Source organism: Dendrobates tinctorius, unplaced genomic scaffold (assembly GCF_039654945.1).
Source record: "Dendrobates tinctorius isolate UK_male_01 unplaced genomic scaffold, ASM3965494v1 ptg000159l, whole genome shotgun sequence".
In the NCBI taxonomy this organism is placed as follows: Eukaryota; Metazoa; Chordata; class Amphibia; order Anura; family Dendrobatidae; genus Dendrobates; species Dendrobates tinctorius.
The window spans coordinates 17,033,753-17,061,137 of record NW_027361826.1 but is presented as its reverse complement, the minus strand read 5'-3'; the positions used below and the strand labels follow the sequence as shown (position 1 = coordinate 17,061,137).

The 27,385-nt window shown below is 40.1% G+C and overlaps 1 protein-coding gene across 1 annotated transcript in view; it reads right to left on the bottom strand.

The window, feature by feature from the left end:
• The window catches only part of CACNA1I (calcium voltage-gated channel subunit alpha1 I), a 665,843-nt gene that overhangs the window by 426,012 nt on the left and 212,446 nt on the right, over positions 1-27,385 (bottom strand). The window lies entirely within an intron of this gene.

Sequence of the window (27,385 nt, the reverse complement as noted above, 5' to 3'; positions counted from 1 at the left end):
CCACCACTGCTGAGGATCTGAATCGCTGTGACTGCACTGTTTGTAGGCGCCTGACACCAGAGAGAAGACCTTAAGTGATGACACATCAATAAACCTTCTAGACACTGTGGTCCATAGTGACTCCCTCTGTCCACCCATCCTGCAGTTTGATGCAAGGTGCCGATGAGTTGCACCTACAGTTGAGGGCCCAACAAAGATCTCAGACTTGCCAAGGCTAGATGCCTATTAGAAATGGCTCAATGCAAAGGGGAAGAAACACGCGGTGTTACATGGTGCAGAATCCTTTGTTAGAAAGTGTCAACTTATCGGGGACAGACAGGTGCTTAAGGTAGTATGTTCACCTATAGGAGGCATGCTACTGCCAGGCACAATTCTGCTTAGAATAGAATATCAGAAGCCTATCTGAAAAAAGTGCAAGTGCAACACGTTTCAGCACAGGTGTGATGCCTTCCTCAAGCTACAACAAATGGCAAATGGGGTTCAAAGGAAGCATTATGTAGGTACAAAAATGGTGAGAAGAAATTAGAAATTGCAATGACATCATAGGTCAGTGCAACTTACCCCCCTGGTCAATTTATTTCTCTATATGATGCTCGCTTTACTCCCTGATGGTTATACACTGACCTGATGAAGGCTCTGCTTGTACTGTAAAACGCAGCTGAAAATTTATATTAAAAATCACATAAAAAAAACACTGCAAAAACGTCTAGTGTGAACATAGCCTTAAGGCCCCGTCACAAATAGCGATCTCGCTAGCGAGATCGCTGCTGAGTCACAAGTTTTGTGACACAACAGCGATCTCACCAGCGAGATCGCTGTGTGTGACAGCGATCAGCGACCGGCCCCCCTGCCGGTATTGCTGATCGCTCTTGGAAAGCCCTGGACATTTCTTCCATCGCTAGTCTCCCGCTGGCCAGCACGCATCGCTGCGTGTGACAGGAGGAAGACCAGCGATCAGCTGGTAACTAACGTACACATCGGGTATCTAAGGGACGCACGTCCCTTGGATACCCGATGTGTACGTTAGTTACCAGCTCCCTGCATCAGCGCGCTGGTAACTAACGTACACAGCGACGCCGCACGCTCGGCGTCGCTGTGCTGATCGCTGGTGAAGCTGTCTGTGTGACAGCTCACCAGCGATCATGTAGCGACTCACCAGCGATCCTGACAAGTTGATATCGTTGTCGGGATCACTGGTGAGTCGCTATGTGTGACTCCAGCTTTAATGGCAGCTCATCTTATCTTGGAACAAAAAGGATAAGGTAAATTTAGCAGCCCAATACTTACCCCCCTAACATTTACCATTGGGTAAACAGTACTGATAATGATATAGCTTTTGTCCTTGCGCCAGTGGACATTGTAAAACTTCAATAGAAACCTGAAGTGTCAGCCTAGTGGCAAGGAAAAATAGGAAAAAAAGAACCATAAGAATAGCAACAAATTTCAAGTTATGGTTTTTCTTTTGTTTGAAAGGACGTTCTTCACTAAAGTAGAGTAATAGCTTATCAATACAGCCAATGTTGACCCATCCACATAAATAGAGATTGATCCTTGCACAACGGATAGCCATGATATTGGAAATCAAGGGAACCTTTGTCAAGGGTTGTCAACATTATTATTTTTTTTTTCTCTGGACAGCTTTTAAAAAAAGGCATTTTTTTCATAACATAGCAACGTCTATATATTTCTTTCCAAGTGCTTAAGGCTTTTCAATAGGACTGAAAAGAAAATTGCAGGTAAAAATGTAAAAAGCTTCACTCAAAAAAGTGCACAAAATTCTTGACTTTTTTTTCAAAAGGACGTCTATATAAAAAAAAAAGATGACTTGTAAAAGAAGATCCATCCCTACAATAGGTGCATATTTAGAATTGAGAGTCCTCAGTGGTTGATACCTTTTAATGGCTAACTGAAAAGATGGTAACAAATTGCAAGCTTTCGAGACTACGCAGGTCTCTTCATCAGGCTAGACTAATACAACATCTGAAGAGTCACATATTTATACACAAGACAGCACAGAAATAAGGCAATAGATAACACAAGTGATGTGAAGCAGAATAGTCATTGTGGGAGAGAGATAAGCATAAATATTGGAGCAGTTCATAGATAAGCAGTGTGAAGGTTTTAATGCCCTCTGATTGCGGTCTGGTTCTGTTTTGTGATGACCCCAGATGGTCTGAAGAGCAAATTCCTTAATTGATCTAAAAAGACATAAATACATGCGACACATTCATTACTGCACTGAATGTGTGGAAAGTTTTCATAAATTTGTACTCCGAGATTCTTCTCTCTCTCTGAGACTTGAAGTTACCTTTTAATACAAGTAATTTAATGTCCATCATGCTATGACCAGGGAAACAAAAATGTTTTGCCACAGGTAGATCCATTCTTTTTTCTCTTATTGTGTGACGATGAGCATTCATCCTTGTTCTAAGCTTTTGCCCTGTCTCCCCCACATACAGACCCCCTGTTGGACATTTAGTACAAATAATTAAGTACACCACATTAGATGTAATGCAGGTGAAAGTATCTGGGATCTTGTAGTCCTGATGTGAATTGGGGATCTTTATCGTGTCCGTTGGTCATTCTAAATGGACAGGTTTTACATTTTTTCTGGTTGCAAGGAAAGGTTCCTGCAGCTGTTGGGACAGGGAGCTTCTGACAATTATGCTTCTTAAATTTGGGTGCTGCCTAAAACACAGCAGTGGGGGGGTCTGGAAATATGGAGTGTAATCAGGCACCTTTTTGCAGTAAAGGTTATAATTTCCATGCAGCTCCTCTTAGCATATCCAGATTTTGATTGTAGGTGACCACTAGAGGCACCCGGTTATTTTCTTCTTTAGCTTTGTAATGTAGCAGGTGATTCCTTGATATTCTGGTGGCTCTTGTAATTTGATTTTCAATTGTTCTTGGATGGTAGCCCTGATTCAAAAAGGTTTTTCTGAGGCGACCAAGGTGTTTGTCTCTATCTGTGGGGTTGGAACATATACGATTGTATCTGATGGCTTGGCTGTAGACAATAGAGTTTATGTGTTTTGGATGGAAACTGTCCCATTTAAGGTATGTTGGACAGTCGACTGGCTTGTGATACAGGGATGTCTCTATTTCATTGTTTTTTAGCTTAATGATGGTGTCTAAAAAGTTAATTTCAGTGCTGGAATAGTTGAGTGTTAAGTTGATGGTGGAATGAAATTGATTATCTGTTCGTGGAACGTCTTTAGCTGTTGCTCAGACTCCGTCCAGACGATTAAAATATCATCAATGAAGCGGTAGTAGGCCAGAGGCCTGATGGGACATGAGGACAAAAAGTCGCTTTCAAGCTTGGCCATGAAAAGATTTGCATACTGTGGAGCCATTTTACTTCCCATAGCTGTGCCAGTCTCCTGTAAATAGATCTTATTGTCAAAGTCAAAGTAATTGTGGGTGAGGATACATTTTGTGAGTTTCACCACAGAATTCGCATCATTCCCGGTGTTTTCCATGAAGACTTTGCAGCCATTTAATCCATCCTGGTGTGGAATATTAGAGTACAAAGATTCCACATCCATGGTGGCCAGGATGGTTCCTTCAGGTAGAGGACCTATTGCTGCTAGTTTATTCAATAGGTCAGTTGTGTCCTGAATGTAGCTGGGTGTATCCTTTACCAGGGGTTTAAGAATACCCTCTACCCATCCAGATACCTGCTCAGTAAGGGTGCCCACACATGAAATAATCGGCCTCCCTGGATTACCAGATTTGTGTTTTTTGGGAAGCATGTAGAATGTCCCTATTCTTGGACTCTCTGGTATCAGGTCATTGCCTCTTATGGTTCCATCAGGCAGACCAGATACCAACTTGTTTAGTTCCTTGTAATAGTCCTGTGTAGGATCCGACTCCAATTTTCTGTAGTAGCGTGTGTTCATAAGTTGTCTGTTTGCTTCCTTCATATAGTCTGATGTGTTCACCATGACTATTGCACCTCCCTTGTCAGCAGGTTTAATGATGATTTCTTTGTTGGTTTTCAGAGACTGTATGACCTTTCTCTCCTGGGCACTGTTGTTGGATGCTTGTCTCCTGTTGCTGTCTATGATGGTGGATTTTATCAAATGTCTGAATGAGTCTACGTATTTATCCAAATGAGTGTTGCGTTCAGGTGGAGGTGTCCAGTCTGACTTCTTCTTGGTTGTTAGGAACCCTTTTCCTTCAGTCTGAGTGTTTTCTGAATTTTCTGTATCATTGAAATATTCCTTCAGGCGCAGTCTCCTGAAATAATGTTCCATATCACTGCAGAGTTCAGTTTTATCTAGGGCCTTCATGGGGCAAAATGAGAGTCCTCTAGAAAGCACCACTAAGGCCCTAGATAAAACGTGTGTCCCTTAGATACATAATGTGCACGTTAGTTACCGGCTCTTGGGGGTCTGTATGTGGGGGAGACAGGGCAAAAACTGAGAACAAGGATGAATTCTCATCATCACACAATAAGAAAAAAATAGAATGGATCTACCTGTGGCAAAACATTTTTGTATCCCTGGTCATAGCATGATGGACATTAAATTACTTGTGTTAAAAGGTAACTTCAAGTCTCAGAGAGAGAGAAGAATCTCGGAGTACAAATTTATGAAAACTTTCCACACATTCAGTGCAGGAATGAATGTGTCGCATGGATTTATGTCTTTTTATATCAAATAAGGAATTTGCTCTTCAGACCTTCTGGGGTCATCACAACACAGAACCAGACTGCAATCAGAGGGCAATAAAACCTTCACACTGCTTATCTATGAACTGTTCCAATATTTATGCTTATCCCTCTCCCATAATGACTATTCCGCTTCACATTACTTGTCTTAGCTATTGGGTTATTTCTATGCTGTCTTGTGTATAAATATGTGATTCTTCAGATGTTGTATTAGTCTAGCCTGATGAAGAGACCTGCGTAGTCTCGAAAGCTTGCAATTTGTTACCATCTTTTCAGTTAGCCATTAAAAGGTATCAACCACTGAGGAATCTCAATTCTAAATATTCTTCTATCTACTGGCTAACACGGTACAAAGATATATATCTTTCCTGTACAATAGGTGCATCGTCCAAACACGTTGTCCAGCTTTTATCCCTATTTGTAAATATAGAGAGAAGAGAGAGAAGTAAGTGCTGACATGTCGTCCGTGCTGTCTGTTCGTATCTGGTTTTTGTCGGCAAACAGATGGCCGCCTTTCCAAATGTCATTAATCTGGCAACTTTCTCTGTGCAGAAATGGGCTCGGTAAATTTTGATTCTGCTTTGGAGCTCATAGTCTGTTCTCTCGCGATCCAACAGAAGGATAACGTTTAGTGTTACTATCATGTGAAAAGCTCTTGTCTGTTTAATGTTGGGCACTTTCTAATTTACTAATTAGGATTTCAGAAACTGGTAATTAACTCCGATAGGGAGAGGGGGTGGAACGAAGAGCTGATTAGGATTCTAATTTCTTTTGTGCCAATGGATGATCTACAAACCTAATTTATATCTCAATTATTGACTAAAAATCTCCATATAATATTTATTGGCTGGCGTTACCTTCAATAACAGCATGTCCAACGCGACAACTAATGACGTTTTTGTTTAAGACCACCATGGCACTTTGCATCCACTTCCAGCAGACTTACAAGATAACAATACGTCTGGGGCATATAAATGCACTAAATATTGTTAGTTTGTGAAATCCTATTACAATATAATAAAAGGTAGCAGAACCTGCATTAAATCAATATTCCCGAGGATTCGCAGTCAGCTATTCTGATTGCACAGTTACAACTTTGAATGTAGAGAACAGAAGAAGATTAACTGGCATTCATGAATAAGAATCAGGAAGAGTTGGCAAATCGCCATCTCATTGCCCAAATCTTCAGTATTATCACATAAAGACTTTTTATGAACTTACTCGAAGTCTGCAAAGTCTCTATTATTTAGTGTGGCTCTGACAGAAAGAGGGCTAGTCATTCCAAGAAGTAACAGCTTCACACATGAGAAAGAATTGTCACTAATCAAGGTCAGAATTAAATAATGGAAAATGTATTCTATTGGCTTCGAAATACTAATTTAGCTTTGCCCAAAGTACTGATACATAATTTTCAATCTATTAATTTTACTGTATTAGATCTCAGCTGTAATATGTATTACCCTAGTGTCCTTGCTACAAAGGAGGCATCTGTAGTCCGTTCGATACATATAAAGAGGGAAAAGTGACAATTGCCAAGGGAATTTTACCAGCCAGGTATGTTAACCCATTCACAACCTTTGACATATAAATACGTCATAGGTAATGTCCCAGCATTTTGGGGGGCTCTGGCACTGAGCTGCATCTTTCTGGCACAGTACAGCTAATTTGATCAGCTGTCATGTGCTAATAGCCATGGGTGGAATAGTGATCCACCTGCGGCTGTTAACATGTTAAATGCTGCTGCCAATCTCTGACAGTGGCATTTAACACGATCAAGCCAGAATCACGTCACAAACCCTTTAATATTTTTTGTTATATTTTAAAAAACATTTTTTTTCTACTTTTTACTTGCTTCATTAGTCTTTTTAGAGGTCTTGAAGCTGCGATCATCTGATCGCTTATGCTACACATAGCAGGGTTTCAGTTGGCGTTCACAGCAGATTAACAATGACAAGAACGGGGGTCTTCTGCAGATCCCGGATTGTCATGCCAACCTATCTGTGCCATGCGATCATGTGACCCCTTTTTGCCCCATTTAAAAAAAAAATTAAAAAAATTAAAAAATTTGGTATCGCCATGTTCAGAATCGCCCGATCTATCAAAATATAAAAATAATTAATTCAATCAGTAAATGGAGTAATTAGAAAAAGGATCAAAACACCAGAATTACTTTTTTTGGGTCGCCGCAACATTACAATAAAATGCAATGACAGGCGATCAAAACAACACATTTATCCTAAAATTACATCAATAACAGAGATGGGCACCGTTTTGCGTACTTGACGCTTCAACGGGTCGCTGTAGCGTCAAGTATGGAAAAAAAGGCTGTCGTCCATCTCTGTTCTCAGCATGCCTCTGCACACCTGCCCGATCAGCCTTTGTCCACACCACGTATGGTAAAATAAAGGACTCTGGTCACACAGCAATCCGGTGAGTGCCGCATTTCATTTCTGCTTTATCATTGAGCACATATTTGTTTTTTTCAATGCTGAGCACCTAACACCGGCTGCATTGTACCGTTAACCGGTCATTAAATAAGGATTGTGATCAGGACTTGGAAAAGTGAGATTCACCTGGGTGCCGTTCAATTTTCATTTCTTGGATATACTTTGTCCATTAGAAGTTCACACCCTTATTTTATGGGGAGGAGGTCAATCAAAGTGTTTTTCAAGGGATCATTACATGAAACTTACCTTTTACTGTGCATTCAGGATCTGATCTGATTAGAGACCTCATTGCCCATAAATGTTAACGGACAAGGCTGTCCCTCTTAGGCTACATTCACACATCCGTGTGACAAGTCTATGTGCTGTCTGTTTTTTTCTCGTTCAACACACTTACTCATAAAGTTTCATTGATCCATACACACATCTGTTTTAAAAACACATAAGTACGTTTGGTCTATGAGACTCAGAGCAGGTCCTATTCTCATCCGTTTTGCAGATCAGACTCAACCATGAAAGTCTAGGAGTATGCATTAGATACAAATGAAAAACAGGAGACATTATTTTTACTTTGCGCTCCATCGGAGTTTCAGTAGTTTAACACTGATCCATTGTTAAGAGCCAATGGATAAATACAAGTTCAGTTTATCTGCTTCAGTTTTCAAAATGGGATGAAAAAAAGCAAACGCAACTAGTATACAACTACAAAGACATCTGAAAAAAATCGATCCATTGCTCTCAGATGATAGCACTCACACTGATATGTGAATGAAGACTTAAATGTAACTGTGATGGAGGAACATTTGGAGTCTCAAGTCTAAGGGTAGGTAGAAAACCTGTACATTTATGCAAACTCTGCTACATTCCTTATGTTTTATGCATAGATGTGTGCTTCTTGCCTGTGAGTAGTATTTTAAAGCGGTTATCTGTGATTTCTAAAAGTATGGAGGAAATAAGATTAATCTCAATTGGGACATATGGTGGACAGTATCCTCAGAGGTCATCAAATGTCCTTTTGAGAGCTTTAACCTAAACTGTCACCCTTAGGATGATACTCACATTCCAGGCTTTTGCTTATCCCACCAAATTGGGGTGGAGTTGAAAATAACTCCTAGATCCTTATTGAGACATAGGGCATTGACCACAATGGTCTCTTATTATGGATGAGTGAACCCATGGAAGGTAGGGTTCCACCGAACTTGAGTCCAAATTTCAGTTCAGGTAATTGACAGCGTATCCAAACCCCATATAAGTCAATGGGGCCCGAATAGTTTTAATAAGGGCTAGGGGCATGCAAAAGGAAGGAAAAGCAAGAGCAAGACAATTACTCTGCAAACAAATGTGGATAGGAAAATGACTTAAAATAACATAGACTTCAAAAAAATAAAAATATTAATCTTGATCCAGGAGGAAGAGCTCCAAGTGGAGGAATGTACCAATGCTGTGCTTGTGTATTTTACTGTACTTGTTCATAAATAGATACAAGTAAAAAATAACATGGTTCCTCCATATTTTTAATAACCAGACAAGGGAAATCAGACAGCTTTGATCTGGTCATACTATCCTGGGAAGGGGCAAATATCCATGGACCTTCCCAGACTATTAATATTAGCACCCAGCTGTCTTCTTTGCCTTTTCTGGTTATTAAAATTGGGGGGCCCTAAAAAAATGACATGGAGTACCTCCTAATTTTAATAACCAGCTAAGCCAAAGCAGACAGCTGGGGGCTGATATTAATAGTCTAGGAAGGGCAATGGATATTGGCCTCTCCCGAGCCTAATAAGACCAGCGCTCAGCTGCCCCAGAAATGGCACATCCAATAGATTCACCAATTCTGGCGCTTAACTTTGGCTCTTTCTGATTACCTTTGTGTTGTGGCAATTTGGGTAATGGGATTGTGGGGTTGATGTCAGCTGTGTAATGTCCACTGTCATCAAGTTCATGGATTAGTAATGGAGAGGCATCTATCAGACACCGCCATTACTAACCCAGTAAGTAAAAAGAGAAGAAAACACACAAGAAAAATAAATCTTTACTTGAAAAAAATAATAATTCACAGGGTCCAGCGTAATCCAATTGGAGGTCCCACGATGATCTCCGTCTTCTTTATCCAGTGTATGGAGCTCCAGTCCGAGAACAAAGCTCCATAGACTGGATCAGCAGCCTTTGCCGGGTTGCCGGGTCTCACGCTTTGCTCAGCGAGACCCATCTCCTGTGAATTGAGGTGATGTCAGTAAGGTTACTGCAGTTCACAGCGGCTGGTTCTCATGAGGGTAGCTCGAGTTGTAGACTGATGAATGGTGACACCACTCATCAGTCTGGCACTCGCGCTGACTCTGTGAGATCTGGTTGCTATGAACTGTGGTAAACTTACTGACGTCAACTCAGTTCACAGTCCGAGACCTGGCAGCAGCTGCTGCTCCAGTCAATGGAAGTTTGTTTTCTGAACGGAGTTCCATACACTGGATGAAGAAGACAGGGATCATTCTGGAGCCTCCATTTAGATTACGCTGGACCCTGTGGATTTTTTTTATTAAGTGCTGGAGAGAGGGAAATTGTAGGGGAGTGCTTTTTACAAATAAAGAAATTTTGTGTGTGTCTTTCTTTTGATTATGTGGCTAGTAATGTGCCTGATAGCCACCAATCCAGTACTATTTCCTTGGCTTGATGTCAGCAGGCATTACACATCTTACATCAACAATAAAACCATTACCCTGATTGCCACCACAATATCAATGGCCCTTCCCAGCCAATAAATATCAGCCCCAGCTGTCTGCTTTGCTTTAGCTGGGTGTTAAAAATAGGGGGACCCCACATAAGTTTTTTTGGGGGGTCTACCCCTTTTTAATAACCAGCAAAAGCAAAGTAGACAGTTGGGTGCTGATATTAATAGGCTGGGAAGGTCAATGGAAGTGCCCACAGCCTTTAATCCTGTTGATTGGCTGCACTGCAGCCTTTCAACCAGCTTTATTAGGCTGTCGAACCCAAACAGTAACACGGACGTAGAGCAAGAAGTCCATGTTCAGTGTTCGGTACCAGGACCACTTGGTGTCCAGTACAAACCCCGAACTTTACATTTTGGGTTCGCTCATCCCTATCTCTTATGTGACATTAACAATGACTTTGGTAGAATTAAATGGTTCTCTCGTCTTAATTGGGACATTGGTTTGATGGTACCTCTGTGGGATGAAGCTAACAAATGTCCATCACAGGGGCACCTTACTCAACCGTCCTTGTTAGGATTTGCAATACTAATCACTGTGTTCTATGTTTCTCACCAATAGGGCTGAAAATAACTATGGTTGACAGTGGAACATGGAGTTGACAGTACTTACATAAGAAGTGGTAGGCAAATGTCCTCTTAAGTGTGCTGGCCTCCACTGTCCTTTTTAGTGAGATAACCATTATCAGTGTGCTATGTACTCCACCGCTTCAAGTAGAATTGAATATATGGTATTTATCCATAGTAATCTCGGTGAATTTTCTGTGTGCAATCGTTCCTCAAACAGTAAGATTGACATCCTCATAATTTTGCCACCTTCCCCTTAGGTAGCGTATATACCCTGAAAGATTTTACCCTTTTACATATGTATTGCATTATTTGGAGAACCAATTTGCCAATTATTTTAATAGCTTAATAAAAGTTAAATATTATGTATTTAACAATCTGTGATTTTCAATCCATGGCAGTCTTTTGCTGCCAAGTCAGGCATCACCTCTCAGGCTAGCGATTGGCTGCAGCGGTCAAGTAAATGCCTGCCTGAAGTGTCATTACTGCTGGATGAGCAGAGTATTTAAAAGTTGTGTTATGTTTATTTTTGTTTCTTTTATTGCTTTTGCTGCTTTTAGTCCCCTTTAAATTGATAGTTATAAATACATTTATACATGCATCAATTACAGAATGACACTGTAAGAAGATATATTTTCTGTATATTCCTGACATAGCGTGCTAAATGATCTGTTATAAGCAGATTTTGGTTCACAGCATATGTTCAATAAAGCTGTATATATAACAAGGAATTAATGATATAATAGCCGGTTTGCAACCACAGTTCTACCCACTCACTTTTTAAATATACACTTTTATGTGGATGAAATCTTTTAATAAGCTTCTCTGCGCTCTCTAAATAATTCATGGCTTTTAGCATCATGTCAAATAAAACCTGGAAATATGTATTTGTTCTTTTTTTGCCATTTATATAGAATGTTCTTCTGCAGATCTGAAAGATACCTGATCAGTCTTGTTTTCTGCTAAAGGACCATTCTCAAGTTTCCTCTTCAGGAGCACACTGACCACTAGCCTCCAGGTTTCTTGTTTGCCAGGAGTGGTGTGCTCCTGAAGAGCGACTGTTCGGACTACTGGCATGGTTGAGCTACTGGTCGAAAGTGTGTGCTCTCCTATGCTTAAAGGAGCATTAGGGCACTACAAGCTGACCGGATCATGCCGTCCAGGAATTTAGCCAGCTTTAGAGCAGTGCTTACAAACTCTATTACCTATCCACCTTTATTTCTGCTCCATTTTATATGTATACACTAATATTTTTATTCTTCACAGAAATCATTTACTTATTTCAAATTTATTTTTCTATTTAATTTCCAAGTTTGTACAATTGTGTGACCATGTATCATACCGACAAGATAACGTGATGTGCTCGTCATATAACCATGGAGGACCGTTTCTGCACGCATCTTTTTTGAATATATTGTCTATTTATTATCACATTTTTTGCAAGTTGTACCATATCATTGTGATTTGTCCTGATGAAGAGGTATGATTACCTCGAAACACGTTAACAAATAAAATCGCATCTGGTCTCCTATTGTATATTGGATTCTTGGCAGCACAGTTTTACATCCATTTTCATCTGCAAGTTTGCTTACAAACTCTATTAAAAAGAGCCTTTAAGCTATTTGCTTCCTCTGCCAAAAATGCTAAACTGTAGAAGTGGCTGGTAACCTAGGAAATGTGCAATAGACAATAAAATTAAAAATCCTGACAAAAGGTAAATTGTAAAGATGCTTGTTTTCATATTTATTGATATTGAGCCAACCCTTTTAAAATAATAACCCCTAATGTCATAAGATTGTGATTGGTGATTATTATTCTCATTGCTTTTGTTAGTAGCAATAAATATTCATAAAAATACTAGTAGAAATACCAACACTAGTAATAACAATGATATACAAAGTAGTCCCATAGAAAAAGCTCATAATGACTGCCTAAATTTGTCATTTTAAATAAGAAGGTCCGGTGTTTTTTTTCTCCCTGTACCCCCTTGACATGACCTTTTGTTAAAAACCTTACTCATTTGCTTGCTAATAGTACCATTCTTTTGAAGTTATGTGCGTGTTCTCACAGAACAATATAAAAAGTGATGGGAATGAAGATGATCTAAAAAAAAAAAAATTATACTTACTGTTCCCTGATCTGCCTCTCCCCTGTCTTGGCTCACAGTTCCTCATCCAGTCATTCACTTGATTTGGATAGGTCTTTTGACCGGTCTTCTTTTTGGTCTGGATCTTCCAGCATTGACTATGTCTCATATGGTTGTCTGGGGCACTAAAGCTATTTAAAGAGGTGCATCACCCCACCCAGTCAAGTGGAGCATAATTCAAGTAATAGATGTCCATTGCACACCTGATGTCACGACGTGAGGCCTGTAGCAAGCATCGGAAGTTCAGGACCAAAGTGCAAAGAAGCTAAAGGGAAGACTGAACAGAAGACCGATTCAAAGTGAACTCGGGACCGGGAGGGGAGTTATGGTGTCAGAATAGAAGAGGAACTGGCCTAGGACATATAAATATAATCCTTTTACTTCTAACCCCTTATCAGCCCTCAAATGAAACTAGCAAAATGGCAATTGGTTGGTGAATCCAAATATTTTGGGAAATTTGCAACAAATTAAATTTGTTATGATTCGATTCTCTTAACTCAAGTTGGGATATTTAGGACTGGGCACCTCACTTCATGGACCCGATAGTTTGGCATTGAAAGCTTCAGTGATATCTTTATCCTTCAATACTAGTAGTAGTAGAAATAGTAGGAACACAAGTTTATGTTGTTTTATTACATACTGCAGCTTTATTGTGGCTGGCTAATTTGTATTGATTTTAAAAATTCTGAAGCAGCAGAGGATTCACAGCTTGAGATTTGCCCTGGCACTATCACTACCAGTGTTCTTACCAAAATGGCTCGAAGAGCCAGAAACAAAGCTTGGAGTTTGAATCAGGTCTTCCATCTCCTTTCCATATGTCAGGGCTTAATCATTATTACTTACTTGTATCTCTGGCTTGAAAAAGACCTTCCATGGCCAAAACGTTGCCTCATCTACCTCATGTTTATACCTTTTCCATGTGATTTTAAGGATGGAATAAAATTTATGTGTTATACCTATGTGAACCCTCTGGTGCCTTGGAATTTTTGAAATTTGCATTGCTTTGGACCTTGTGGGGCGATCATCCCGAGTAAGCACGGAGTAGCTATTGGTGCATGAGAATCAGTCACTGGATGCAGTAATTTGTATTGATTACTATATTAGATGGTAGGTCAATTATTTGAATGAAGCCAATGTAATCATTAATTTTCTTCACAGCTTTAGCTAGTAATAACAGTTGTTTGCCTTGGTTTTGTGCTGCTGACCTATGGCTGTTAAATTTGAGGACTTTGACATAGTCAGGACACTATATCTTTTATTGGTGCGCTGTGTTTCGCTGAGGTCACTGTGACCACAAATGAACATTAGAGTTACTGCCATCAATGTGTCATGCATTGGGAGCTTTGTGACTTTTATGTTATCATAGTTGTCATTATGATGAGCATACAAGGCATTGTGTCTCTTTGCTTGTCCCTTTTGCTTCTCAAACGATAATCTTGCATGAAAATTTGAACACGTAAAAGGGGTTGAGCGTGAAAGACTTACAGTAGCTAAAAAACTAAATGCAATTACTTCATATAAAGATTCAGCAGCATTACAAAATTTTCATTATAATTGCAGGCAAGCTTTAGAAAGGTGGGATTGGGAGGGTATGCCTGTTTCCTCAAAACACAATCAGGGATGGATATTTGTTGGTACAATGGAGAAGAGGACAAAGCGTAAGTAGTAGTGGATGACAATCCTGATGGTGATGATGACACTGACCAGATAGTACATGAGGATACAGCTTGGCTGACTGAAAGACAAGCATTACGAGAAGGGTAAAGAAGAATATTGTAGGTTTGCTTTAGCCGCTTTGCTTTTTCCCAAATGAGCATCTTTTAGCTGCCATGTTGCCTGCATAGTGTGTCACTGAGATCAACAGCTTGCTCCTCTGAAGACATCACCTCTTCCGCACCCCTGTCTCAATACTAGGTCTCAGCCACCAAAGAATCATCATTATTATTCCGGGTTCGACTTTCATTTGCATTTTTGTGGTAAATAACATGAGCTCCTTTCCTTGTAGCAGATTCCCATCTCAAAATTTGGCCTGGCTCAGAGAGCTACTACCACTACCAGTGCCCTTAGCAAAATGGCTCGCAGAGCCGGAAGCAAGGCTTGGAGTTGGAATCGGGTCTTCTATCCAGCTCAATACCTTTGGAGTACAAAGGCTGACTGTTCATGTCTTCCAATAAATCAACTGGGGAGCTGTGGGTTAGGAGCCTAAGGGGCAGAACAGAAACGTGTAATTGGCAGGATGACAATTATATGCTCTACAGCATTAAGTGTTATGGCGGCAGAGGAGATGGACACAGCAGAACACTGACTCGGGCTGTCAGAGGCTACATCATCTTGCCATGACTGAAACCAGCAATGTGACATATATTCCATGACGATCTCCGCTTCCTCCTCACTGACATGCTTGCTGAAGGCAATGCACGCCAAATGTTACTTGCACTTCATACTACTGATGGAACAGTTGCTGCTAGCAGCTACTAAATCTTTGCTGTGGTATAGATAGCTTTTCTCTTTTGGTTTAACATCCATTTTAGACACAAATGTAACATATAAGTCGTTTAGCAAAATGTATTATCATACGTAATGAACCTTGAAAACGTATAACAAAAAGCAGAAATGCAAGGCAGGATTCACGTGACGGCCAAAAAACCTAATCCAACACCAGCATGTGCACAATTTTTGTTTGTTAAGATATACAGTCATGGCCTGAAGTGTTGGTACCCTTGAAATTGTTCCAGAAAGTGAAGTATTTTTCCCAGAAAAGTATTATAATTACACATGTTTTGCTATACATATGTTTATTTCTTTTGTGTGTATTGGAACAGCAACAAAAAGCAGAGAAACATACAAAACCCAAAAATGGGCCAGACAAAATTGTTGTGAGCATGTGATGCTCGTTAAAACTCACCTGTGGCAAGTAACAGGAGTGGGCAATATGAAAACCACACATGAAAACAGATAAAAAGTGGAGAAGATAACTCAATCTTTGCATTGTGTGCCACACTAAGCATGTAGAAAAGAAAGAACAGAACTGTCTGAGGATTTCAGAAACAAAATTTTTTAACAATATCAACAATCTGAAGGATTCAAGATCACTTTCAAAGATATTTGTGTTCCTTTGTCTACATAATCAAGACGTTTACAACACATGGCGCTGTAGCTAAACTCCCAGGACATGGACAAAGAAAAATCGATGACAGGTTGCAACACGTGATTGTCATGATCCATGCTGGATCAGGACTGATAAAAAGCACAGGTAACCTTTTTTTTCCCTAAGCTGTGCTTAAGGTTGGTTTTTGCCCCCGGTGGCCATTAGGATTATTGCACTGTGGTGTCGTTTGTTCTAAGCTTGCCCCGGTGGTGGTGAGAGTCATTGCACTCTAGTTTCTTTAGTTAAGTGCACATGATTATAATGCAGGTGTGATTGCTGGCTCTGTTATAAAAGAAAAAGAGAGAGGCCAGCGTCGCTTGAGGTTAGAACGCATAACATGAAGTGCATATGCACATGATATCTAAGTGTATTCAAGATGAGATATTTGGCAAAAAAATTGATCAATTCAATTGAGCCACCCCGCCACGCCAAGGCAATCTCATGTGGGGGGTCCTACTCTACGTTTTTAATAAACACTGTGCCATACGGCCTCCTAAATACATTAAAAGCAAGACCACATTAAGCCATGGCCTTCATCTGCACTTGCTTCATCTGTCTCCATGGGAGTGATCCAGAAATGCTCGGGTACAGATTGCACTTAATGTGGTCTTGCTACAGAAAGTAAGCAACTGTCAGCAGTATTGTTATGGACAACACAGTTGTTAAATTCAACTATTAAAGCAGTTGTAAAACCTTAACCTCTTTTTCTGCTTGTTTGTTTTTTGTCACCTCCCCAATCCTTGTACAAAAATGCAATTGAACCCAAAATACTACATTGAAAAGCAGTCACAGGTAGGTTCTCACCTGGAAACAAAATATGGCAATGGTGTGCTGTATGGTCGTGGTGTGTACTGTTAATAAATTGAACAATTAAAAATATATAAAGTATATAAAATATATAAAAAGTATATAAAAATTAAATTGTGTCCATTATGTAAAAAAATAAATAAATGTCACCTTTGATACTTTACAACAAAAATGGGGTAAGAAAAGCTTGTTAGTTTCACACCCCACAAGCCACTGCATTCACGTGGTGCATATGGGTCTACTACAGCAAAGAAGTATGCAAATAAAGCAATATATCTAACGCCTTCACCCTGAGCCTGTTTTCACCTTCATGACTGGGCCAAATTTTACAATTCTGACCAGTGTCAGTTTATGTGGTAATAACTCTGGAACACTTAAATGTATCCCACTTCTTCTGAGACTGTTTTCTCATGGTAAATTGTACTTCATAATAGCGGTAAAAATTTCTTCAATATAACTTCCGTTTATTTCTGAAAAAAAATGGAAATTTGGCAAAAATTTTGAAAATTTTGCAATTTTCTAATTTTAATTCTTATTCCCTTAAATCAGAGAGATATATCACACAGAATACTTAATAAATAATATTTCCCATATGTCATCTTTACATCAGCACAATTTTTGAAATATTTTTTTTTGTTAGGATGTTAGAAGGGTTAAAAGTTGACTAGTGTTTTCTAATTTTTCTAACAAAATTTACAAAACCATTTTTAGGGACCACATAACATTTGAAGTGACTTTGAGGGGCTTATATGACGGAAGATACTTAAAAGTGACACCATTCTAAAAACTGCTCCTCTCAAGGTGCTCAAAACCACATTCAAGAAGTGAATTAAGTCTTCAGGGGCTTCACAGGAATTTTTGGAATGAGGAAGGAAAAAATGAACATTTAAGTTTTTGTGACAAATATTTTACTTTAGATCTATTTTTTTTATTTTTGCAAGGGTAGCAGGAAAAAATGGACCCCAAAATTTGTTGTGCAATTTCTCCTGAGCATGCCGATACCCCATATGAGGTGGAAAACCACTGTTTGGTCGCATGGCAGGAATCAGAAGGGAAGGAGCGCAATTTTACTTTTTGAATTCAAATTCCTAAAATGGCATGATTTGCCTTGTTCTCATTTTTTATTTTGTCTATGATGTGACAGCTGCTGGGTATTATCTAGTAGCCTGCATGGTCGTTTATGATGTCCTCAACCTGCTTTGTGTCTCTTCAGCAGTGTCTGAGATGACACCACCATTTTTTTGCTAACCCACGTGAACTTTTCGAGTCTGCATAGACCTGTGAATTTATTTCAACTCTAAGTCCATTCTTCGTGGATTGATACCTATTTTCTTACTTTAATGTACAACTGGTGTCATGTTTCTAAATATTCTTAACATCCCCTTTAAACCTTGTCCTAATGCCAATATCTATTATTGATCAAGAAAAATGGTGACGTGATGAAACCTAAAGACGGGAGTTAAGATTAGAGATGAGCGAACATTGTCGGCTCCCCCTTTGTTCGGCAAGCAATAGCACTTACCGAAGAAACTGCATCGGGAAACCTGATACCTGGAGCGCTCCCGATAATCAGCTGCTCGGCGCCGCAGCTACATGTGTCTCGGCTGTGTGACAGTCACAACACATGCATGGAGAGCCTATGTGTTGTGACTGTCACACAGCTACGACACATGCAACTGCGGCACTGAACAGCTGATCATCGGGAGCGCTCCAGGTATCAGGTTTCCCGATGCAGTTTCTTTGGTAAGCGCTATTGCTTGCCGTATAAGAAGGGAGCCGATGATGTTCGCTCATGTCTAGTCAAGATCTACAATCATCACTCCAGCAATATCCAGTCTACAATATATTATTGTTTCACAGCTTACAATCACCTTTCATTTCTTTTCACCAAGTACAACGTCGGAATTAGAAGAATAATTGTAGTCCTGCATATTTATCCAGCTTCATTTACATAAAAGACAGCGCTGGACCCCATCCAGAAAAGGCCAATAACTTTTCTGAAAGATCAGTAGTTCAGAAAAGTGGCTGCTTTGTCACGTAAACCTCAATCATGAGACTGCATGGCTTTGCTTTCCCGCTAAGCAGTCAGTCTTCCTGTTAAACTCTTGGCTGCCAGAGCAAATCCTTTTCTTCTGAGATAACAAGCAAATCAGTGGAGACTGAAAGATTAAATTGAAACTGATAGAGATGGACAGAAAAAAGAAATACACGACAAGAATAAGACAGGAATGAACAAGTAAAGAGATGGACGAGCGGAAAAGTTTGAGAAACATGGCATAAATGATACAAAAACACGAATCGTGGCTTATAAGAAAAAATATCATATATATCAGAAATAAAGAGGCATAACATAGATTAAAGAAGGTAAAACACACCAGCACTATAGAGGATGCTGCAAGACAATCGCTAGAGTAGACTTCTTCGTGTGGGTTGTCCAAATAATAGTTATTAATTTAGTTTATCGATTCTCTTGTGCAAGACTGGTTGAGTGATTCTTGGCATTATGTAGATTAGCCAATAAAAATTAGCGGACTCGAAGAAATATTATTTCACAAGCATTGAATACATTATGTGAATGCTCAAAAATGGAATTAAAAGTGTGTGACAAGGTCACTGGTAGAGTGCTGGAGGGGAGATATGTTTCACTGCGCTTAATGGCGTCAGTGATGTAAAATCCAGAGATTTTCCTCCAGCACAATAAGTGCGGTGAGGGTTTACAGCTAATTTGTACAATGGGCTGAGTTTTATGTGGACATCCATAGAGCGGGTGGGAGGATGTCCACCTTATCTCCACCCCAGGGTGTGGTCTGAGGCTTAAATAGCTGGCCTCAAGAGGAAGTAGCTGTTCAGTGTATGGAGAGGAACACTCCAGAGAAGTGTTTGTGGTTTGCTAACCCTGAGGGGGCTGATCCCCATTAGTACAAGAACTGTGCCTAATGATTAATGTTTTGTTTTGCTGTTTTGCCCAGAGGGCCGTGTTTACTTTGTGCTTCATCTTGGTTTATGCCACATCTAATAAGTAAAGAACATTCCTAAAACTACAGTGTTTCCGTGTCCACCTCCGTGTTCAGCCAAGTGAGCCGGTCTACCAAAGTTGACATTGGGAACAAAGGTGGCAAGTTGTGCATTTTGGCTAAGTTTTTTGAAAATAAATAATGACACGGTGTAATTTGTCATGTTCTTCATCTCAGGTTGCATTTATCTAATTTTAAGACCTTCTAAAGGTCAGATTTTTTAATTTTGCCCTGATATATAAATCCGAAAAATTCAAAAAAGGATGTAATTAGTTTTTTTCATGACTTTCAATTGATATGCCATTAAACAACAGCTTAGACTCCCTTTGGTTTTAATCGACAGAGCGATGCAAAATTGTAAGTGTGAAACTGGATTAAATTACAGATTAAGAAAAATTGCTATTCTATATGTTATTTCTTTCCAAATGTATCAACATTTTACAACCATTGTGATGAAAGTCAGCAAACATTTTTTGTATTGCTTAACAACATACACATACAAATTATCAACTCAGTGGCTCAGTTTGACATTTTTTTTTGCTATTTGCTATCCCCATTGTACATGCTTCATGGATCCTGACAGGCAATAGCCATATTCATTCAAATACTGTTTGATATGATGTCATTTACTGCACTCTCCTAAAGATTGTACTAGAAGTCTTGGTATTTTGTGAGTATTTTCACATTTTAACTACAGCAGCACTCTTTTCAAACACTAAAAATATTAAGTCATATATATATATATACAGTGGCATGCAAAAGTATTCACCCCTTTGGCATATTTTTATTTTTGCTACTTCACAACCTGATATTTCACTGTTTTTGTTTGCGTGTTTGAATTAGTTCATGTAAAGAACATGTCTACAACTGTGAACATTTGGTTTCCTTTTTATTATGAAGCAAACAACAAATAGGACAAAATAACTGAAAACTTCAGTGTGCATAACTATTCACCCTCTAAAGTTAGCACTTTATAGAGCCTCTTTTTGTGGCAATTAATGCTGCAAGTTGCTTTGGATAAGTCTCTATGAGCTTTTCACATCTTGCCACTGGGATTTTTGCCCATTCCTCAAGGCAAAATAGCTCCTGTTCCTTCAAGTTAGATGGTTTCCTCTGCTGAGCAGCAATCTTCAAGTCTGACATCAGATTCTCAATTTGGATTAAGGTCGTGGCTTTGAGTAGGCAACTTCAAAACATTTAAACATTTCCCCTTAAACAACTCGAGAGTTGCTTTAGCAGTATGCTTTGGGTCATTGTCTTGTTGGAAATTGAAACTCAGTCCCAGTCTCAAATCATTGACAGACTGAAACTCACAAATAACCCTGTAATTTGCACCATCCCTCTTCACATTGACACTGACCATTTTCCTTGTCCCTGCTGAAAAAACATCACCACAGCATGATGCTGCCACCACTATGCTTCACTGTGGGGATGGTGTTCTTGGGGTGTTGAGCTGTGTTGGTTTAGCTCAAGATATAGAATTTACCTTGGTTGCCAAAAAAGTTCAATTTTGGTCTCATCTGACCACAGAGACAGCACCTTCCTCCATACATTTAGGGAGTCTCCCAGATGTCTTTTGGCAAACTCAAAACAAGCCTTACAATTTTTGTGTGTAAGTAAAGGATTATTTCTGCCCATTCTTTCATATTGGCCACCTCTCTGGAGTGTACGGCTTATTGTTGTCATATAGACAGATATTTTAGTCTCTGCATGAGAAATATGCATCTCCTTCAGAATTACCTTTGATCTCAGTGCTGCATCTCTGATTAATGCCCTCCTTGCCCAGGCTGAGAGTTATGGGCTATTTTTGTTGTGGTACCATCTTTTTTCCAGTTGACGACAATGGATTTGATGGTGCTCTGGGGATCATCAGAGATTGGGATATTTTTTATTATAACCCAACCTTGACTTTTACTTCTCAACAACTTTGTCCCTGACTTGTATGGAGATTTCCTTGGTCTTCATGCTGGTGTTTGGTTAGTGGTGCCTCTTGCTTAACGGTGTTGCAGCCTCTGTGGCCTTTCACTATGTTACAGTTAGATTGCAAACAGGTGGACTTCCTTTCTCTAAGTGCATGACTTATGAAGATAATTGATTGTATCAGAAATGTTAGGGGTTTCACAGCAAAAGGGGTGAATACATATGAACATGCCAATTTTGAGTTATTTGATCCCATAAATGTAATTTATGCCTATATTTTTCTCACTAAACTTCACCAGCTTAGTCTATTTAGTGCTGATGCATCACACACAAATCGGATTATAAAAATAGTTAAACACAGGTTGTAATTAGAGTTGAGCGACTTCGGTCGGATCGGGTTTCGTGAAACCCGAATGAAACAAAATTTGAGTCGGATGAAACTGGTCTGACTAGGGCAAAAAAAAATCGGAGTTTCGTCAAAAACCCGACCCCAATGCAAGTCAATGGGGAATAAAAGTCGGCATTGAGTGGATGAATGTTTGTCAAATTTTATTTCATTCGGGTTTCACGAAACCCGATCCAACCAAAGTCGCTCAACTCTAGTTGTATTGTAACAAAATAGTTAAAAAGCCAAGGGGGTCAATACTTCCACAAGCCACTATATATATATATATATATATATATATATACAGTGGGGAAAAAAAGTATTTAGTCAGTCAGCAATAGTGCAAGTTCCACCACTTAAAAAGATGAGAGGCGTCTGTAATTTACATCATAGGTAGACCTCAACTATGGGAGACAAACTGAGAAAAAAAAATCCAGAAAATCACATTGTCTGTTTTTTTTTTCATTTTATTTGCATATTATGGTGGAAAATAAGTATTTGGTCAGAAACAAAATTTCATCTCAATACTTTGTGATATATCCTTTGTTGGCAATGACAGAGGTCAAACGTTTTCTCTAAGTCTTCACAAGGTTGCCACACACTGTTGTTGGTATGTTGGCCCATTCCTCCATGCAGATCTCCTCTAGATCAGTGATGTTTTTGGCTTTTCGCTTGGCAACACGGACTTTCAACTCCCTCCAAAGGTTTTCTATAGGGTTGAGATCTGGAGACTGGCTAGGCCACTCCAGGACCTTGAAATGCTTCTTACGAAGCCACTGCTTCATTGCCCTGGCGGTGTGCTTTGGATCATTGTCATGTTGAAAGACCCAGCCACGTTTCATCTTCAATGCCCTTGCTGATGGAAGGAGGTTTGCACTCAAAATCTCACGATACATGGCCCCATTCATTCTTTCATGTACCCGTATCAGTCGTCCTGGCCCCTTTGCAGAGAAACAGCCCCAAAGTATGATGTTTCCACCACCATGCTTTACAGTAGGTATGGTGTTTGATGGATGCAACTCAGTATTCTTTTTCCTCCAAACACGACAAGTTGTGTTTCTACCAAACAGTTCCAGTTTGGTTTCATCAGACCATAGGACATTCTCCCAAAACTCCTCTGGATCATCCAAATGCTCTCTAGCAAACTTCAGACGGGCCCGGACATGTACAGGCTTAAGCAGTGGGACACGTCTGGCACTGCAGGATCTGAGTCCATGGTGGCGTAGTGAGTTACTTATGGTAGGCCTTGTTACATTGGTCCCAGCTCTCTGCAGTTCATTCACTAGGTCCCCCCGCGTGGTTCTGGGATTTTTGCTCACCGTTCTTGTGATCATTCTGACCCCACGGGGTGGGATTTTGCGTGGAGCACCAGATCGAGGGAGATTATCAGTGGTCTTGTATGTCTTCCATTTTCTAATTATTGCTCCCACAGTTGATTTCTTCACTCCAAGCTGGTTGGCTATTGCAGATTCAGTCTTCCCAGCCTGGTGCAGGGCTACAATTTTGTTTCTGGTGTCCTTTGACAGCTCTTTGGTCTTCACCATAGTGGAGTTTGGAGTCAGACTGTTTGAGGGTGTGCACAGGTGTCTTTTTATACTGATAACAAGTTTAAACAGGTGCCATTACTACAGGTAATGAGTGGAGGAAAGAGGAGACTCTTAAAGAAGAAGTTACAGGTCTGTGAGAGCCAGAAATCTTGATTGCTTGTTTCTGACCAAATACTTATTTTCCACCATAATATGCAAATAAAATGAAAAAAAAACAGACAATGTGATTTTCTTGATTTTTTCTTCTCAGTTTGTCTCCCATAGTTGAGGTCTACCTATGATGTAAATTACAGACGCCTCTCATCTTTTTAAGTGGTGGAACTTGCACTATTGCTGACTGACTAAATACTTTTTTTCCCCACTGTATGCAGAGTAAGATTGCCTAATGTTAAAAGCCATCTGCAATAATTATTTTCATACATGTATGCATTAGTTCTTAGATTTAATAACTAGAAAGAGGAGCATCAAACTTGACTTGGTTTTGAGGACTAGTAGCCTCCTCTGTTAACATTACTGTGGAGTACTGTTCATGCTAAAATATTGGCTTTGGGAACCAGTAGAACTTATGTGGATTACTGCTTATGCTAAAACTATGTTTGTAGATTGCATTCTTTATTCTAAAAAGCTTCAGCACATTGGGGGGAGACCTGACAATCATGTGGAGCAGGGCATGGAGAAGTCATGGTTTCATAACTGATTGTGGCCTAGGGACGCTTTGAGTGACAGCTCAGCGGTCCTATGGAATCTGAAGTGTGCTGGACTTTTGGTTTTGTGAGTGACAGTCAAGTCATCCAATCTGATCCTGGGGCTTGAAGCACTGTCAGCATTTTGATTGACAGTCCTGATGCTCTATCTGGTTTAGTCTGCAGACGTTTCCACAGATGCCTCCCATCCTTATTTATCTGCAAGGTATTTAGCTGGCTAGTTGTTAGTAGTCACTGTCAGCTGTAGTTTTGCTTAAGCTAGAAGTGTTTGCTTTGCCCTGTGTCTCTTTCCTATGACCCTGTTACCAGACCTAGTTTTTATTGTGACAATTCTTGTGCATTTTCCCTTCTGCTTTGGACACTCTCTGACTTCAGGTATCTGACCCCGAACATGGCCTCTGACTATCTGTTTGTTGTACTCCCTGGATTTGACATATCCTCCTGGCATTTCACCCTGTATTATTTCCTGACCACGACTTTGACTTACCCCTCTGTACTATGAACCATACAGGTATCTGACTTCAAACCTCCTGACTAGACTGTCTCACGACTGGCCTGTGAGCAGTGACTCAGTGTCACATCAGCCACGGAAGACTAGTTGGCTCTCTCGCTATAGTCCTTGGCTGGCTTTCCAAACTATGCCTTCTTTGAACCGTCCTTAGAATTTCTGAGTAAAACATACCTGGCTGCAATCAATCAGTTTGGTGGTTAAAGCAGGAGAAACCTAGTGATAGGTTCTCTTTAAGAATATTTCTTAATAAAGAGTTTTGTGGGGTCATGTATACTCCTTCCAATCTATGCTACATCTTCAGAGTGCCTGCTGTTTTGTTTCCTTTGATATTCCACGCCATTAATGTTATAGTAAATCAAGTGACTCAAAATAATTGTACATAATGATGGTAAAAATGAAGCAAATTTCTGCATACACTATTTTAGAAAAAGCTCTAAGTATAATGATTAGCAGTCTTTCTGACAAATTTGATTCTACTAGGTATCTAATTCATTAAAACCAAAAGATGGATCTGACATAGAAAATACTCTCAAACCTATTTGCTACATCTTCCACCACCTATAGACACAATCTGAACCTACTTCCATTAACAAAAAAACAGCATATTCCATAAAACTATAGTTTCATAGAATGCATAATTATGCAGAACATGGGAAAAGTGAGGTAAGACAGAAAAGCTATGCATTGATGTAGGTTCTAAAGTGTTTACCTTAGTGCTTATAAATGACCAAAGGAAGAAATAAAAAGAGCATCTTTTGAGCAAATATGACATGAGTTATAAAGATATCCTATCAGTCAGTTACTTGCAATGTCGTTGCCACAAGCACTTTTCATTAGCGTCTGACAGCAAGAGTATTCACTCATGTTGACAAACCTCCTGCAGCGTCCCAAGCTGTGTCAGGTTTATCCTTTTTTTTTCCTGTTTATTTTCGGAAGAGTAAACTTGGCCTCTTTTTTTCTAATGGTAACAAGTTTAGAGGAAGTACAAACTCTTTGAAATGGTTTTCTCTGATCTTTCCCTTAAGGATTTCCAGCAAACACTTAGATCAAAAACTAAAAGGGAATAATGCTTTGATGAACACCCACCAGTGTTTACTGAAGGATATCAGAGTTTGTCGGAGTTATTTATATGGCCTAGTGAGGGATCTAAATGTATTAAGAGCTTAGTCTTGATACTAGAATGAGAGAAGGATAGGTTAGTCCATGGTGCTAGAGTATTATCCAAAAACAATTATCCAAAATCTAGTGCAAATCATACAAGTCTTTACAGAAGTCTTTGTCCCAAGACAGTTTATAGCGCGAGTCTTTCACAGAAGACACACTTATACACAATCAGGGTAGCATACTTTAAACCAGGGGTATATTTTTGCAACTTTACTTATTCTGTCTAAAGATTAAAGCATTAAAACTCATTTGAAAATACAAAACACTCCACAAACTCACCCACCTGCTGATCATCTATACTGTTGTCTATGTTACCCACCAATCTAATCACTTCCTACTCAATCAATGGTCATCACTTGATCCCTGCAAAGAATTAGAGCAGCTCTATCACTGTGTTTCCATCTCAGATGGAGGATTGAAGGTGAAATATATCTCCTTGCCAAGAAAAGTTCCACCTTGAAACCCCAGTCAGATACCTCTCACCCAGCCAAATCAGATCACCTGCTTTACACTCAAGAGGGGCAAACACCCTGAAACACATGACTCAAAATTTAGTTTCTGTTTGACCTCTAAGACATGTGGCAAAGCTTATTAAAGGTTCAGTATTAACTTTCAGGATTTCTACATCAAATAAAGTGGTTCATGTTTAAGTCATCTTCTTCTCTGAAGAGGCTATTTGCCTTTTAGATCATACTTGACCACTTCATCCCATCAGTGGCCTCAAAATGGCTGCAGTGTTCACAGAATGTACTCGTTTGAAAGAGAAAGCAAGGAGACCAACTAGGACGTGGGCATCAGGGGTCTGGTGGGTTAATTTAAGATTTTTTTTTTCAGAGTGTAGGGAAGGTGACCTGACGGACGGACGGACTAGTCAGAGTGAAGAAAGATAGGTTTGCACAGTGTAGGTAGGAGACAGTGATTACAGTGGGGAAACAACTAGGAAAGTGTAGTGGACGTGCAGTACCTTGGGATGACCATTAGATGGCAGGGTGGAGTGTGAGCAAAGGACTTTACAGCAGCTTAGGGCTTTAGAAACCGTTGGTCATGGGGGGCGTGGTGACAGTTAGTGACAGTTTCAAGGAACCGGGGAAGTTATAAATTCTGAGGGAGGGTTCCAGAAGATTCCAGTCCCCAGGGGGAGCCCAGGTGACAGGAGGACTTCGCCAGTCTGTGTGCCCTGAGGAGAATCCGACCAAGGGGACTGAGGAGAGGAAACGTCAGGGGGTGGTCCTGACAGGGAAGGACCGCAGCAGAGACAAGGCTCTGGGTGGAAGACACCGTATGTGTTACGACGAAACTGACCAGTAAAGTGCTGTTGGTGTACGGGCCTAAGGCGGCCACAGTAACCGAGCTGTCAGGATTGTCACAGTGTGAGACGGGACGTGACGTATAAATACGTCCCTAGTGTAACATACGGTGTTGGAGCGGCCCTGAACACGGAGGGCAGAGAGAGATATCGCGGTGTACCGCGAGGACCGTCAGTCGGACGGTGAGCAATAAACTTGGACCTGTTGCACCCAGAATCTGCCTCATCGTGTCTCTGTATCATCTCTGCGCGGTATAAAAGTAGGACCACCCCCCCCAGCTCGGCACCCCACCACCGACACTACATTTGGCGTAGTCGGCAGGATCGC